The sequence below is a fragment of the Nicotiana sylvestris genome, chromosome 6 (genome assembly GCF_000393655.2).
Source record: "Nicotiana sylvestris chromosome 6, ASM39365v2, whole genome shotgun sequence".
In the NCBI taxonomy this organism is placed as follows: Eukaryota; Viridiplantae; Streptophyta; class Magnoliopsida; order Solanales; family Solanaceae; genus Nicotiana; species Nicotiana sylvestris.
In genome coordinates this window covers 85,946,495-85,960,906 of record NC_091062.1, presented here as the reverse complement: position 1 = coordinate 85,960,906, position 14,412 = coordinate 85,946,495, and the positions used below count along the sequence as shown (strand labels likewise).

General features: G+C 38.4%; 1 long non-coding RNA gene across 1 annotated transcript; it reads right to left on the bottom strand.

The window, feature by feature from the left end:
- Positions 1-2,097: 2,097 nt before the first annotated feature.
- Positions 2,098-13,770, bottom strand: LOC104236027 (uncharacterized). The gene is made up of 2 exons (XR_011400641.1): positions 13,531-13,770; positions 2,098-2,702 (listed from the first exon to the last, which is right to left on the bottom strand). It is a non-coding gene; the product is annotated as an uncharacterized lncRNA (long non-coding RNA).
- Positions 13,771-14,412: the final 642 nt, after the last annotated feature.

Below are 14,412 nucleotides of genomic sequence, written 5' to 3'. Positions count from 1 at the left end.
TGTGGAGAATAGTTGGAGCAACATCAGCCCTTTACAAAGTAGTGTGGGTTCCCCTTATATAGGAGGGGAATCCGGTTATAGTACAGTATATATTAATAGTAAAGCATGGAGATGGGATAGCTAGATATGACGGCTCGGCATAGGCTCTGGGTAGGTTGTCTCTGTCAGAATTAGCCGTGTGCCTTGGGAACTTCCCCTTCTGATCAAGCCTCGACCTTTGTCTTCCTTGAGTCGGGCCTCGATGAGCCCCGAGGGAGGGGACTCGGTCGCAACTCCACGTCCTCGGGGTCTCGAGGTATTCTTCTGAAGTGGCTTGATAGCGAGAAATTAAGTCCTCTGATTCGCCGCATACAGATAGTCTCCGCATTTCCTAGAACGAAGCAATGGGAAATGATTCTAACACCTAAATCCATGAGCTTCTCACGGTGACGTCATGCCAATGATGCAACCTGTGGCACGAGCTTTTGCGGCAATCGGGGTGTCCCATGGGCTTGTGTATTTGACATCATTCAATGCACTGTCGATTCCCATTCTCCAAGATGAGTGTACCGCCGTCGATTCGATTCTTCAAGAACGCAGTAATTGCGTCCGCCGATCAATCTTCCAAAGCCTCGATGACCGTGTTGTTACCCCCTATAAATGGGGGTGTTTTGGCGTTATTTTTCTATCCAAGTACCTTCATCTGTTCATTTGCCCATTTATTCTTATCATCTTACTCTACCCTTGAGCATTATGTTTAGGCCTTGTTGCCTCAAGGTCGTTTCGCAGAGCTCCCGTAGGCTGTGCTGCGGCCTCTTGCCGGAGCTTCCCTTTGTCGAGCACAACCATGCCTTCCTGTCGCTATTGTGGTTGCTGTTACGTCTGTTGTTGCTGTTGTCGTTGGCCCGAGATGATGATAGATGGGGAATCGGCTCTCCCCTTTTGTAGACTGTCATTCGGACTATGCACCGCTACTCATTCTCCTACCTAGGCCTGGTGTGGCACTTCATCCCTTGGGTTTTCCCTTCCCAAGGGATAAAATGGCACTATCGGCTGTCGAGGCTGGGGCCCGCCGAATCTTCAACCTTTGGCTTTAGCAGGCTATGTCTCATTTCTCTGCCTCCTCTGTATCCCCTCCTTTTCCTCTTCTTCATCTTTTCCCTCGGCGTGGCCCTTCCGCGGAGTTGAGCTGGGAACCTAGAGGAGATGGCCGCTGAAGGAATTGCCCTCGAGGATGCGAGCTTGAGGGGGCGGCGCTCGAGGATGCTGATACCGGAGATGGACCTTCGGGGATGGACCGGATTCTTGGGTTTCATCACATGTACATCCTTCCGTTCCTCTGTTTTTGTGTAGAGATCTTCTGTAGGCTTTTGTAATTGTATGTAAGGACCCTTCGAGGGTTGTTGTACATGTCACACATCCGTTTTACCACTCAAGAGGGTATATAAGGGAGTTTTTCCAATTAAAGTGACATTAATCAAAATGGAGTTTATTTTATTTAAATTTTCAGAGTCGCCACTTAGAATAGTTTATTTGGTGTCCCAAGTCGCCGGTTTATTTTAAAATCCCAAATCGAGGAAAATTCGACTTTATTTTAAAAGCTTGCGAACCAGAAATTCTAAGTAAGAAATTCTGTTAACCCGTGAGAAGGTGTTTGACATTCCCGGGTTCTGTGGTTCTAGCACGGTCGCTTAACTATTAAAATTGGCCTAATTATCTGATTTACTACACGTTTTAAACCTATTGTGTATTTTAACTTTATAACCGCTTTTATTTATTTAAAACCATTTTTTAGGATTTATGGAATTTAATTCTTGAATAAGTTACGATTGTCATACACTTGACGTTTTGGAACACACCGCAAACCACGCTACATGAAATGCACCCGCGATTCACGATATGTTTATTTTATTAGTATTCGAAGTTGTTATGATCGGTTCACATGAAATGCACATCTGAATTGGGGAATACGTATCGAGACTATGCCACGGGAGTCGTACACATAGTCACGATGATTTATTATAACACGCGCCTAAAGCAAACTACGAGATATTCAAAATGTTTTCTATACTAGTTGGTATTAAGCTTCCTCATAGTTAACTATAATAAATCAGTCAATGAAAAATGATTTTTGATCATATTCTCTTATTAATAGTAAAGAACTAGCCTGTCAAAATAAGAATCAAAATAGGCAGACAACATAGCGAAAAGAACAAGGGGAGCAAGAAAACCAAATTCAAGTGCTTCTATGCAAATTACAATATAGCTAGGAACTATAATATGTTTCTTAAACTGAATCTATGAAGAAAATGACAAGGTGTACCTCATCAAAAAATCTTCTAGTTCCCGCGATTCCACAAGAATATAGAGAGGCTTTCCATTTAGCTTGATTTGACCCTTGACCTCTAGCACTCCGATAACGCAACCACATTCAACCACTTCAGCCTCCATCCGTTCTAGAAGTTTAATTGCAGCAGAGAGCGTTCCACCAGTAGCTACCAAATCGTCAAATATGACTACTTTCTGTACAGCTCCAACATGCATCTCCAAACAATCTTTCCCATACTCCAGTTCATATGATTCTGCAATTACCTTACCTGACAATTTTCTTGGCTTTGCGTAAAGGAACAAACTTTGCACCAATGGCTAGAGCTACAGGTGGACCAAACATGGACCCTCTAGCTTCAATTCCAGCAACAACAGAGATGTCTATGTCTTTGTACCTGTAAGCAAATTTATATGCACAGCCAATTGGTATAGCAGAAAAACAACAACAATTTCCTTTGAAGGCCCAGATTTTCGGAAGATCATCTCCTTTTTAGATCTGAAATTGCTTTCCAATTAATAAAACTTCAGCAATTATGACAACTGAAAATCGAACTTTCAATTGATGAAATTTCCAGTAGTACACGGACAAAAATCGAGCGAACGATCTATAATATCCAACATTTTTGTCATGTGTACAAAGAGAAGAAACGATGATTCCGGATCTCGACGGCGACGAACTCGAACACCTTCAAACTCGAGCGAATCCCATAATTTGAAAACAAAATTTCGAACAAAAAAGGGAAAAACAGAAGATGTATCTTTGTTTGAACTTCTCAATCAAATGTGAAAACTAAAACTCAGATTAAGAATATATTTGCTGGATTTTTCTTTTGAAATCTAGGCCTCATGGATCCCTACCATACATACTCATTTTGGGTACTCAATATAGAGCTGAAAGAAGACACCCACAAACTCAAAACATGCAAATTTTGTATCCTTTTTCTAAGATTCAGAAAATGCTCGAGCTGGAGTAGTCTTGATCAACTTTTATTCAACTAAGGACCCGAATTTAGACCAAGAATTGTATCTGTGTCTCTGGGTGTGCTGAAGGAGAAAGGGGTCACTGGATTCAGGGGTGTGGGGTTTGAAGAAGATGAAACACAGGGGGTGGGGTCTCCTATGAAACGGCGGATCTGATGTCTTGGGGGTCTTAGGCGTTAGGTCTAGTTCTATTCTCCCCTTGATTTTAGGAGTTAGCGTTATTTTATAGGGGTAGGAATTAGGTTAGGTCAAATTGGGAATGGGTATGGGCTTAATGTTTTGGGCTTGAAGGGATTTGGGTCATGAATTTGGGCTAATTAACTTTGGGGTAGGAAGACTAAATCAAAATCTTTTTGTTTTCATTTTTATTTTCTTTGATTTAAAAATCTAATAAAGTCCTAAATTAATCCTAATCAATCTAATTTGTAAAAATTAAAATTGTTTATCTATTAAAATAACTAATTAACTTAAAACTAAATAAAAATACTACTTTCTAAAGACTAAAAGCTAAATATATAAAAATGATATTTTTTGTGATTTTTCTTAATAAAATTAATTCCTACATGCAAATTAGACCTAAGATGACTTGAAATTAAAACGTAACATTTTTATCATTTTTCTATGATTTTAAAAAATTAAAAATGCATGAAATGCAACTAAATAAAGAAAAACTTCTAAACTCCCTTAAAAGTTATTTTTAATCTATTTTTAGGAGTTATTTTCATGTAAGGCAAAAATTAGGTGCTCACAGCTGCCCCTCTTTGATCGGAAACATGAAGAGTTTTCGGGCAAAGATAAACTGAGCAATTTTGAAAAAGTTTGACCGAACCTTGCTTCGGAGGTTGCCTACATATCCTTGGCTATAAAGGAATCAGGTCGGTGTAGTTCTGGAAGGATGATGGAGTGATGAGTTCGATAGTCGAGTGAGGTTCCGTCGAGGCTCCAGTCCGCAGTCCTGTTATTACATCAAAATCAAAATGAAAAAGACTAACTAAACCTATCAGCTACGAGTTACAAGATTCCTATCTATAAATCTTCTGAAGCTTGATCTTGAGTTTTGGCTGGTTCTTTCTGCAGACTCTGATCTGAATCTTGATGCTCGTTAGCTGTGAACGCTGGTTCATTTTTCTTCAGCTTTTCGGATCAAGGCGGGACATGCAAAGCTTGTGACTTCAATCATATCTTGAGCAATCTGCATCTTTTATCCGCTTCTGCACTTAGAGTTCAACTTCTTTTCTTGTTTTTCTTTTCTTTTATTTGGATTGAGACTTCTTCTTTTGGTCATCTCAAACCTCGTGCCTCATGGTAAAAAATATGTTCAGACACCAAAACAAACAAACGAAGAAAATGTTTCTGCCCTAGTTTTCACTAGAAAAATTTCATGAAAGCAATAAAATCAGGATTGTGTATCCTTGAGGAAAAGAGATTAAGGAGTGAAAACTCTATGTCTAAAATGAAACCAAATGGGGATCGGAAGCCCTAAGTTTGAAAGATTGTCAGGTTATGCTGGAAAAATGAACGGGTTATGCCAGAAAGGTCCTCGGGTTATGCCGGAAAAGGTCCTCGGGTTATGCCAGGGATGTCCACGGATTATGTCGGGAAAATCATCGGGTTATGTCGGAAAAGAAAAAGGTCCTCGGGTTATGCCGGGAAAGTCATCGGATTATGCCGGAAAAAGGCTCTCGGGTTATTCCGGAGAGGTCCACGGGTTATGCTGGGAAAGTCATCGCGTTATGCCGGAAAAGAAAAAGGTCCTCGGGTTATGCCGGTGAGGTCCACGGGTTATGCCGGGAAATTCATCGGATTATGCCGGAAAAGAAAAAGGTCATCAGGTTATGTCGGGGAGGTCCACGGGTTATGCCAGAAAAAGGTCCTCGAATTATGCCCGGGAGGTCCACGGGTTATGCCGGGAAAGGTCATCGGGTTACGCTGAAAAAGAAAAAGGTCCTCGGTTTATGCCGGGGAGGTCCACGGGTTATGCCGGGAAAGTCATTGGGTAATGCCGGAAAAGAAAAAAGGTCCTCGGGTTATGCTGGGGAGGTTATGCCGGGGAAGGTCATCGGGTTATGCCGGAAAAGAAAAAGGTTCACGGGTTATGCCGGGGAGGTCCACGGGTTATGCCGGGAAAGTCATCGGGTTATACCAGAAAAGAAAAAGGATCCTCGGGTTATGCCGGGGAGGTCCACGGGTTATGCCGGAAAAGTCATCTGGTTATGCCGGAAACGAAAAAAAGGTCCTTGGGTTATGCCGGGGAGGTCCACAGGTTATACCGGGAAGTCATCGGGTTATGCCGGAAAAGAAAAAAGGTCCTCGGGTTATGCCGGGGAGGTCCACAGGTTATGCCGGAAAAATCATCGAGTTATGCCAGAAAAGAAAAAAAAAGTTCTCGGGTTATGCCGGGGAGGTCTACGGGTTATGCCGGGAAAGTCATCGGGTTATGTCGGAAAAGAAAAATGGTCCTCGGGTTATGCCGCGGAGGTCCACGGGTTATGCTGGGAAAGTCATCGGGTTATACCGGAAAAGAAAAAAAAAGGTCCTCGGATTATGCCGGGGAGATTCACGGGTTATGCCGAGGATCAACTAGGGATTGGGACCTTATACTAGAAAAGACTACCAGGTTATGCTGGCAGCGACTAGGGAATGGGACCCTATGTTGGAAAAATGTAGCTAGAGATTGAAAACCCTAGGCTACCTCGGTTTTTGAATTTTTCTTCTTCTTTTTCATTTAATTTTTTTTAGAAAATAAGTAAAAATACAGGAAAGAATTCTGAGGAGACTTCCTTTTTGGATTGATTATTGGTGCAAATCTAGTTCTAGCCCTTGCGCAGTTTCTCTTTGGTTGCACTTGCTTCTTGCAAGGTTGCTTCGGATTGCACCTGTTTCATGTTTTCAAACAAAGAACAATTGTTAGTTAGTAGCGGTGGTTGGTTTTGTGGCCTTGATTGTTTCAATCACTTGATCTCGGCCCGGCTTCTTTGATGAAGATCTCAACTGCAACTGTTCGTTCCCTGAGGACCGATTTCATTTCAGGCCCTAGAGAACCTCTGGTTTTTCTAGACTTCGCCATGACGGTTGGTCGGTGGAACTCAACCTTTTCAACTTTATTTTGCCTCTATAGGCCTTACCCTTCTGACTTGTTTTTTTTCTCTTCTTTTTTTCTTCTTTTTTTTCTCTTCTTTTTTTCTTTTTTTTCTTTTTCTTCGAAGTATTGGGGAACTTTTTGGCTCCTCAAGCTTTGCTGCAACGGCTAGTCGCGTGGGACTTAACCTTTTCCAACTTTATTTCGCCTTCGCAGGCCTTTCATTTCTGGCTTCTTTCTTCCAACTTCAATTTCAGAGCATTTGGGACACCTTAGCTTTTCAAACCTTTGTCGTGACGGTTAGCCACGTGGGACTCGACCTCTTCAACTTCATTTGCCTTTATAGGCACTTCAATTTTATTTTCTCCTTCCAAAAGTTTTGATTTCGAAACATCGACCACCATGGCCAGTCGAGGTCGACTTGACGCCCTTGACGAGGCTGGGTGCCTTTTTTCACATTAGCTCGTGTCAAACGGAAGCCCTGTAAATCAGTCTTGCCAACCTTTCTTTGTCTTAGTTTCGGAACAGAGTTAGACCGAAAGGGATTCAAAAAAAAAACAATGGAATGGAGAATGAGTTTAAAACAAGAATTGTCCCTTTCGGGGAAAGGAAAGGACTTATCTGGAGTACATGCAGATTTCAATGAACATGGCATGCCTTTTGGACTGGATACCTGATCTGTGTAAACCGTCCGACTCTCAGAAATTCATAACAACTTTTGCCTTAAAATCGAAAAACCTTGCCAGGACTCTGTCGATGCCTATGGCTGTGAGGATCCTCTTTTCGGTCAGGGGCGCCCTTTGCGGGTTTTCACGAGCTGACCTCTCTCATTTCTTTTCTCACCATCGCCTATAGTGCTTTTTGCGAGTTTTCACTAACAAGACTCTCATTTTTAGTTTTTCTGCTTACCATCGTCTTACGGTGCCCGTGTGGATTTTCACCAATAAGACTCTCTCATTTTATTTCTCGCATTTTGTTGTATCGGATCCAAGTAACTGTATCCTCCCATTTTGAACCTCTTTCCCGATTGATCAGAAAGACTTGAACAGGGTTTTGGGTAAAAAGATTTTGGATTGAGTTACAACTTTGGAGCCATTCAGGCGAAATCATCGCCGAACCATTATAACTTCTGCCCCAGTTGAAACTTGTAGGGAAATTTGAATTTTTATTTTGGTGTGACTGAACCCCAGAGAAAGGCTGCATACGTATCCTTTTGGAATCAAGTCGAACGTAGTTCAGGGAACTTTGTTTTTGGTTTTCTTTTGTTTTTCTGTTTTGTTTTGTTTTTCCTTTCCTTTTTCTCTATTTTTTTTTCATTTCATTTTATTCAATTTATTTTTTATTTTTAATAACAGTTTCAGTTTCCAAAGAGAGTAATCAAAGAAAAGTAACCGGCTCAAAGGGTTTGCAAAGGGTTGATAGTGTTTGGGTAGTGAGAATAAAAGCCTTCTTCATCCCAAACGGAGAACATTAATACTATATAGAGGATCCAATATAGTACCTTTGACTACATTTACGTTGATAGTTGTTTCAGGGACGTTTCCTTTGATGTGTCCCAAATACAACGCTCTCTTTTGGCAGTACTCTTGTTGTAATGTATGGACCTTTCCAAATTGGAGCCAATTTCCTTCAACTGTTCCAACTCTTTGTTTTATTTCCTCAAACTTAATCTTCTTTGCATTTTGACTCTTGATTCATTATTTCGAAGACTGACAGCGTTTTGGGATCTGGGCATGAAGTCCGCAAGCATGTCATGTTATTGAAATCTGCATTTAACAGAACTGAAAGGAGAATAAGAAAAACGACAAGATTAAGAAAAGAGACATTGCTAAATTTTATTTTATTTTTTGATTTTGATGATTTTTTTTTTTTTGAATTTTAAAAGATAGAAGGGTTAACATCGAAAAGTAAGACAATAAAGTAGAACATCCGGACCACACCCTGAGATAATCCGGACGCAGAAAGGATAGCAAGACTGGCTACCGAGATTCCCGTCTGATAGGGAACTTTCAGGCTTAGCGTCCGTTTTTTAGGCTTTTCTTCTGTCTCGACAATGGCTGCAATGGACTTCAGTGCCGGATCAAATTCTTCATCTTCACAAATCATTCCGACTATTGGTCCGGTGTTGTGAGCAGGCAACGAGTTGTTTGCCACATCAGGAGCCTCTTCGTCCCGAAAAACGAATCTATTCAGCTTCAATCAAATCTTCAATTGCCCATTTGAAGGTCCAACGGTCCTCTATACTGTGACCCACTGCTCCAAAATGGTATTCATATCTAGCATCAGCTCGGTGCGAAGGGGGACTCGGGTTTTGGCCGGTTTTGGGCCTCTGGCTGCAGCAGACCTCGCCTAACTAGCTTTTGGAACAAGCCCGAGTATGATTTATCAATATGGGTAAACTTATTCCTTTCGAAAGGCTCTCTTGGGAGAGGATTGTATCGAGGATCATTTGGTTGGGCATTATACGGAGCTTGGTAAGGATGGGCATTTCTGGGAGGCGGAGCTCGATTTTGTGTATAATGTTATGGCCGCGTGCAAGGTTGCGCGTTCATCACCCCATACCAACAAAACCAACCACCTGATTAGAACCTGGCTAATTTGCTCACACCACAACCTCGTTAGTTTTGAGACATTTAACATATAGGAAATCGCACGTTGGGAATGTAATGCACCTAACAGTTAAACGCTTCTACCATGTGTTTGAACGGTTGTATGGTTCATCCCGGCCTTAAGTAACCCTTTCGGTATGTACCTCTTTTCTTTTATTTCTATTTCTCTTTAATCACTCCTGATTTATTTTATTTATTTTCTTCTCTGTCGCTCTTTTATTTGTTGGCATTCTCTATTCTTTTTCTTTTCTTTTTTGTTTTTGTCACTCTTTTATTTTTTATCACTCTCCTTTTTTCTTTTTTTTCACTCTTTTCTTTTCTTTTTTTTCACTCAATTTTTCTTTCTTTCTTTCTTTTTTTTGGTTTATTTTTTCCTCAGTTTATTATATAACTATGATCGAATCCGATGGGGATTGCCTACGTACATGACGCCGCATGAATCAGATCTTGCGTAGTTATTGAGAAATGAGTAGATAAGCTAACTCTTTTTTATTTTTTGTTTATTTTTATAAAACTCAGACCAAAGAAAAACATTTTTTTTCGATTTTCTTCTTCTTCTTTTTGTTTATTTCTTTTGGAATTTTCGAAAAAAAATGCTTTTAAAGAAGAAAGAAAATATTTTATTTTATTTTTTGATTTTGATTTAATTTTTTTTATTATTTTTCAAAAAAAAGACTTCTAAAATTCATTTGCTTTTTGTTTGAACTTTGGGAATTTTAAAAGTAAGAAGAAAATATTTTTTTGTTTGAATTTTTATTTGTTTTCTCTTTTTCTAAAGAATTAAGAAAATATTATTTTATTTTTTTTATTTAGGATGTTGCCTCTTAATTTTTGAAAGAGGGACTTTTAAGAAAATATTTAGATATCTGAGTTTTTTTTTAATTTACAAAAGTACTTCTAAGGAAAAACGAAAATAATTTTGGACTTTAAATTTTTTAAATTTTATGACATTTACAAAAGGAAGACTTTTAAAGAAGGAAAAAAATACTTAAAAAATAAAGGAGACCCGTATTTTGGATTTTGATTTTTTTATTTCCATTTTTCATATGAAAGACTTCAGAAAGAAGGGAATTATTTTTTGAGTTTAATTTTTTTCTTTTTTGAATTTTAAAAGATAGAAGGGTTAACATCGAAAAGTAAGACAATAAAGTAGAACATCCGGACCACACCCTGAGATAATCCGGACGCAGAAAGGATAGCAAGACTGGCTACCGAGATTCCCGTCTGATAGGGAACTTTCAGGCTTAGCGACCATTTTTTAGGCTTTTCTTCTGTCTCGGCAATGGCTGCAATGGACTTCAGTGCCGGATCAAATTCTTCATCTTCACAAATCATTCCGACTATTGGCCGGTTTTGGGCCTCTGGCTGCAGCAGACCTCGCCTAACTAGCTTTTGGAACAAGCCCGAGTATGATTTATCAATATGGGTAAACTTATTGCTTTCGAAAGGCTCTCTTGGGAGAGAATTGTATCGGGGATTTGGTTAGGGATTATACGGATCTTGGTAAGGATGGGCATTTCTGGGAGGTGGAGCTCGATTTTGTGTATAATGTTATGGCCGCGTGCAAGGTTGAGCGTTCATCACCGCATACCAACAAAACCAACCACCTGAACAGAATCTGGCTAATTTGCTCACACCACAATCTCGTTAGTTTTGAGACATTTAACATATAGGAAATCACACGTTGGGGATGCAATGCACCTAACAGTTAAACGCTTCTACCATGTGTTTGAACGGTTGCATGTTTCATCCCGGCCTTACGTAACCCTTTCAGTATGTACCTCTTTTCTTTTATTTCTACCTCTCTTTAATCACTCTTGATTTATTTATTTTATTTATTTATTTTTTTCGTCTCTGCCGCTCTTCTATTTTTTGGCATTCTCTTTTCTTTTGCTTTTCTTTTTTGTTTTTGTCCCTCTTTTATTTTTTATCTCTCTTTTTTTCTTTCTTTTTTCACTCTTTTCTTTTCTTTTTTTCACTCAATTTTTCTTTCTCTTTCTTTTTTTTTGGTTTATTTTTTCCTCAGTTTATTCTATAACTATGATCGAATCCGATGGGGATTGCCTACGTATTATGATGCCGCATGAATCAGATCTTGCGTAGTTCGGGGAGATTGAGAATGGAGTAAATAAGCTAACTCTTTTTTATTTTTTTGTTTATTTTTATAAAACTCAGACCATGAAAGCTTTAAGACCAAAGGAATACATTTTTTTTTTCGATTTTCTTCTTCTTTTTTTTTGTTTATTTCTTTTGGAAATTTTGAAAAAAATGCTTTAAAAGAGAAAGGAAATATTTTATTTTATTTTTTGATTTTGATTTGGTTTTTTTATTATTTTTGAAAGAAAGACTTCTAAAAATTCATTTGCTTTTGATTTGAACTTTGGGAATTTTAAAAGTAAAAAAGAAAATATTTTTTTGTTTGAATTTTCATTTGTTTTCTTTTTTTCTAAAGAATAAAGAAAATATTTTTTTTATTTAGGATGTTGCCTCTTAATTTTTGAAAGAGGGACTTTTAAGAAAATAATTGGATTTCTGAGTTTTTTTTTAATCTACAAAAGTACTTCTAAAGAAAAACGAAAATATTTTTGGACTTTAAATTTTTTTAATTTTTATGACATTTACAAAAGGAAGATTTTTAAAGAAGGAAAAGAATACTTCAAAATAAAGGAGACCCCTATTTTGAATTTTGATTTTTTTTATTTCCTTTTTTTCGTATGAAAGACTTCAGAAAGAAGGAAACTATTTTTTGAGTTTAATTTTTTTTTTTTGAATTTTCTAAGGAAAGATTTTAAAAAAAGGAACTAAAGGAAAATATTTTTGGATTTTTGAAAATTGGGGTCTGAACCGATGAGGTTTGCATACGTATCTCACATCCGGTAAGAATCAGACCCGCGCAGTTCGGTCAGTTTTGACGTAACAAGGAAACATGACACTTGAGATTTTGGTCTCATTTTGAAATGACCTTTCTTTTTGTCCTTTTTCTCCAGAATTTCAAAAGAGTTTCAGGATTTTTAAATACCTGCCCCACTCTTTTTTTTCCCTATTTTAGAAGATGGTCAACGTGCAAGCCGAAGCAAACAGATACGCAAGTAGCACGTAAGATGCATCAGGATGGTCTTTTTTAATTTGGGTACACCTGTCCTAGACGGACCCAACCCATGTGTTGAGTCCCCAAAGTCAAATGTACATGATGCAAACAAGCGTTCCTACTAAGGATCCGGCATTAGGCTATGTTATTCTAGGTTTAAAAATCTGGGTGTATTTGTTCTAGACCTGCCTTACCCCAGCGGATAGCTCGAGCCGAGGGGGGCAGCGTACCAGGAATAAAGAAAATTTAACCGGCTTTGCAACATGTCCGAACCTCGTTCTAAAATTGGGATACGACTCTAACAGAAAAGAAGTCACACAATGTGCACACTTCCTAGATGATTTAGAAGACTCAGAGAGAAGAGGGTTTCATAACAATTTTTATACAGTTCCACAATATCAAAGCGGTAAAAAGCGGCATTTAGCACATTAGGCTCAAACATATAAAAATCAGATAATAAATAAATCTAAGTATAACAGTTATTCTAAGCTCGAATTCTTGAACCCTGAACCAAAAGTTCTGGGTTCTTTTGCCCTGCAGAGTCGCCAGAGCTGTCACACCTCCTTTTTACCACTCGAGGGGGTATATAAGGGAGTTTTTCCAATTAAAATTACATTAATCGAAATGGAATTATTTAATTTAATTTTTCAGAGTAGGACTTGGAATAGTTTATTTAGTCTCTCAAGTCACCGGTTTATTTTAAAATCCCAAATCGAGGAAAATTCGACTTTATTTTAAAAGCATGCGAACTAGAAATTCTAAATAAGGAATTCTGTTAACCCGGGAGATGGTGTTAGGCATTCCCGGGTTCCGTGGTTCTAGCACGGTCGCTTAACTATTAAAATTGGCCCAATTATCTGATTTACTACATGTTTTACACTTATTGTGCATTTTAACTTTATAACTGCTTTTATTTATTTAAAATCGTTTTTTAGGATTTATGGAATTTATTTCTTGAACAAGTTACGATTGCCGTACACTTGCTGTTTTGGAACACACTGCAAACCACGCTACATGAAATGCACCCGCGATTCACGACATGTTTATTTTATTAGTATTCGAAGTTGTTATGATCGGGTCACATGAAATGTACATCTGAACTGGGGATTACGTATCGAGACTATGCCACGAGAGTCGTACCCATAGTCACGATGATTTATTATAACTCGCGCCTAAAGCAAACTACAAAATATCCAAAGTATTTTCTACACTAGATGGTATTAAGCTTCCTCATAGTTTAACTTCAATAAATTAGTCAATGAAAAATGATTTTTGATCATATTCTCTTATTAATAGTAAAGAACTAGCCAGTCAAAATAAGAATCAAAATAGGTAGACAACACAAAGCGAAAAGAACAAGGGGAGCAAGAAAAACAAATTCAAGTGTTTCTATGCAAATTACAATATAGCTAGGAACTATAATCTGTTTCTTAAACTGAATCTATGAAGAAAATGACAAGGCGTACCTCACAAAAAATCTTCTAGTTCCTGCGATTCCACAAGAATATAGAGAGGCTTTCCCTTTAGCCTGCTTTGACCCTTGACCTCTGGCACTCCGATAACGCAACCACATTCAACCACTTTAGCCTCCATCCATTCTAGAAGTTTAATTGCAGCAGAGAGCGTTCCACCGGTAGCTACCAAATTGTCAAGTATGACTGCTTTGTCCCCTTGCTGTACAGCTCCAACATGCATCTCCAAACAATCTTTCCCATACTCCAGTTCATTTGATTCTGCAATTACCTTACCTGATAATTTTTTTGGCTTGCGTAAAGGAACAAACTTTGCACCAATGGCTAGAGCTACAGATGGACCAAACATGGACCCTCTAGCTTCAATTCCAGCAACAACAGAGATGTCCATGTCTTTGTACATGTAAGCAAATTTATATGCACAGCGAATCGGTATAGCAGAAAAACAACAACAATTTCCTTTGAAGGACCAGATTTTCGGAAGATCATCTCCTTTTCAGATCTGAAATTGCTTTCCAATTAATAAAACTTCAGCAATTATGACAACTGAAAATCGAACTTTCAATTGATGAAATTTCCAGTAGTACACAGACAGAAATCGAGCGAACGCTCTATACTATCCAACATTTTTGTCATTTGTGCAAAGAGAAGAAACGATGATTCCGGATCTCGACGGCGACGAACTCGAACACCTTCAAACTTGATCGAATCCCATAATTTGAAAACAAAATTTCGAACTAAAAAGGGAAAAACAGAAGATGTATCTTTGTTTGAACTTCTCAATCAAATATGAAAACTAAAACTCAGATTAAGAATATATTTGCTGGATTTTTCTTTTGAAATATAGGCCTCATGGATCCCTACCATACATATTCA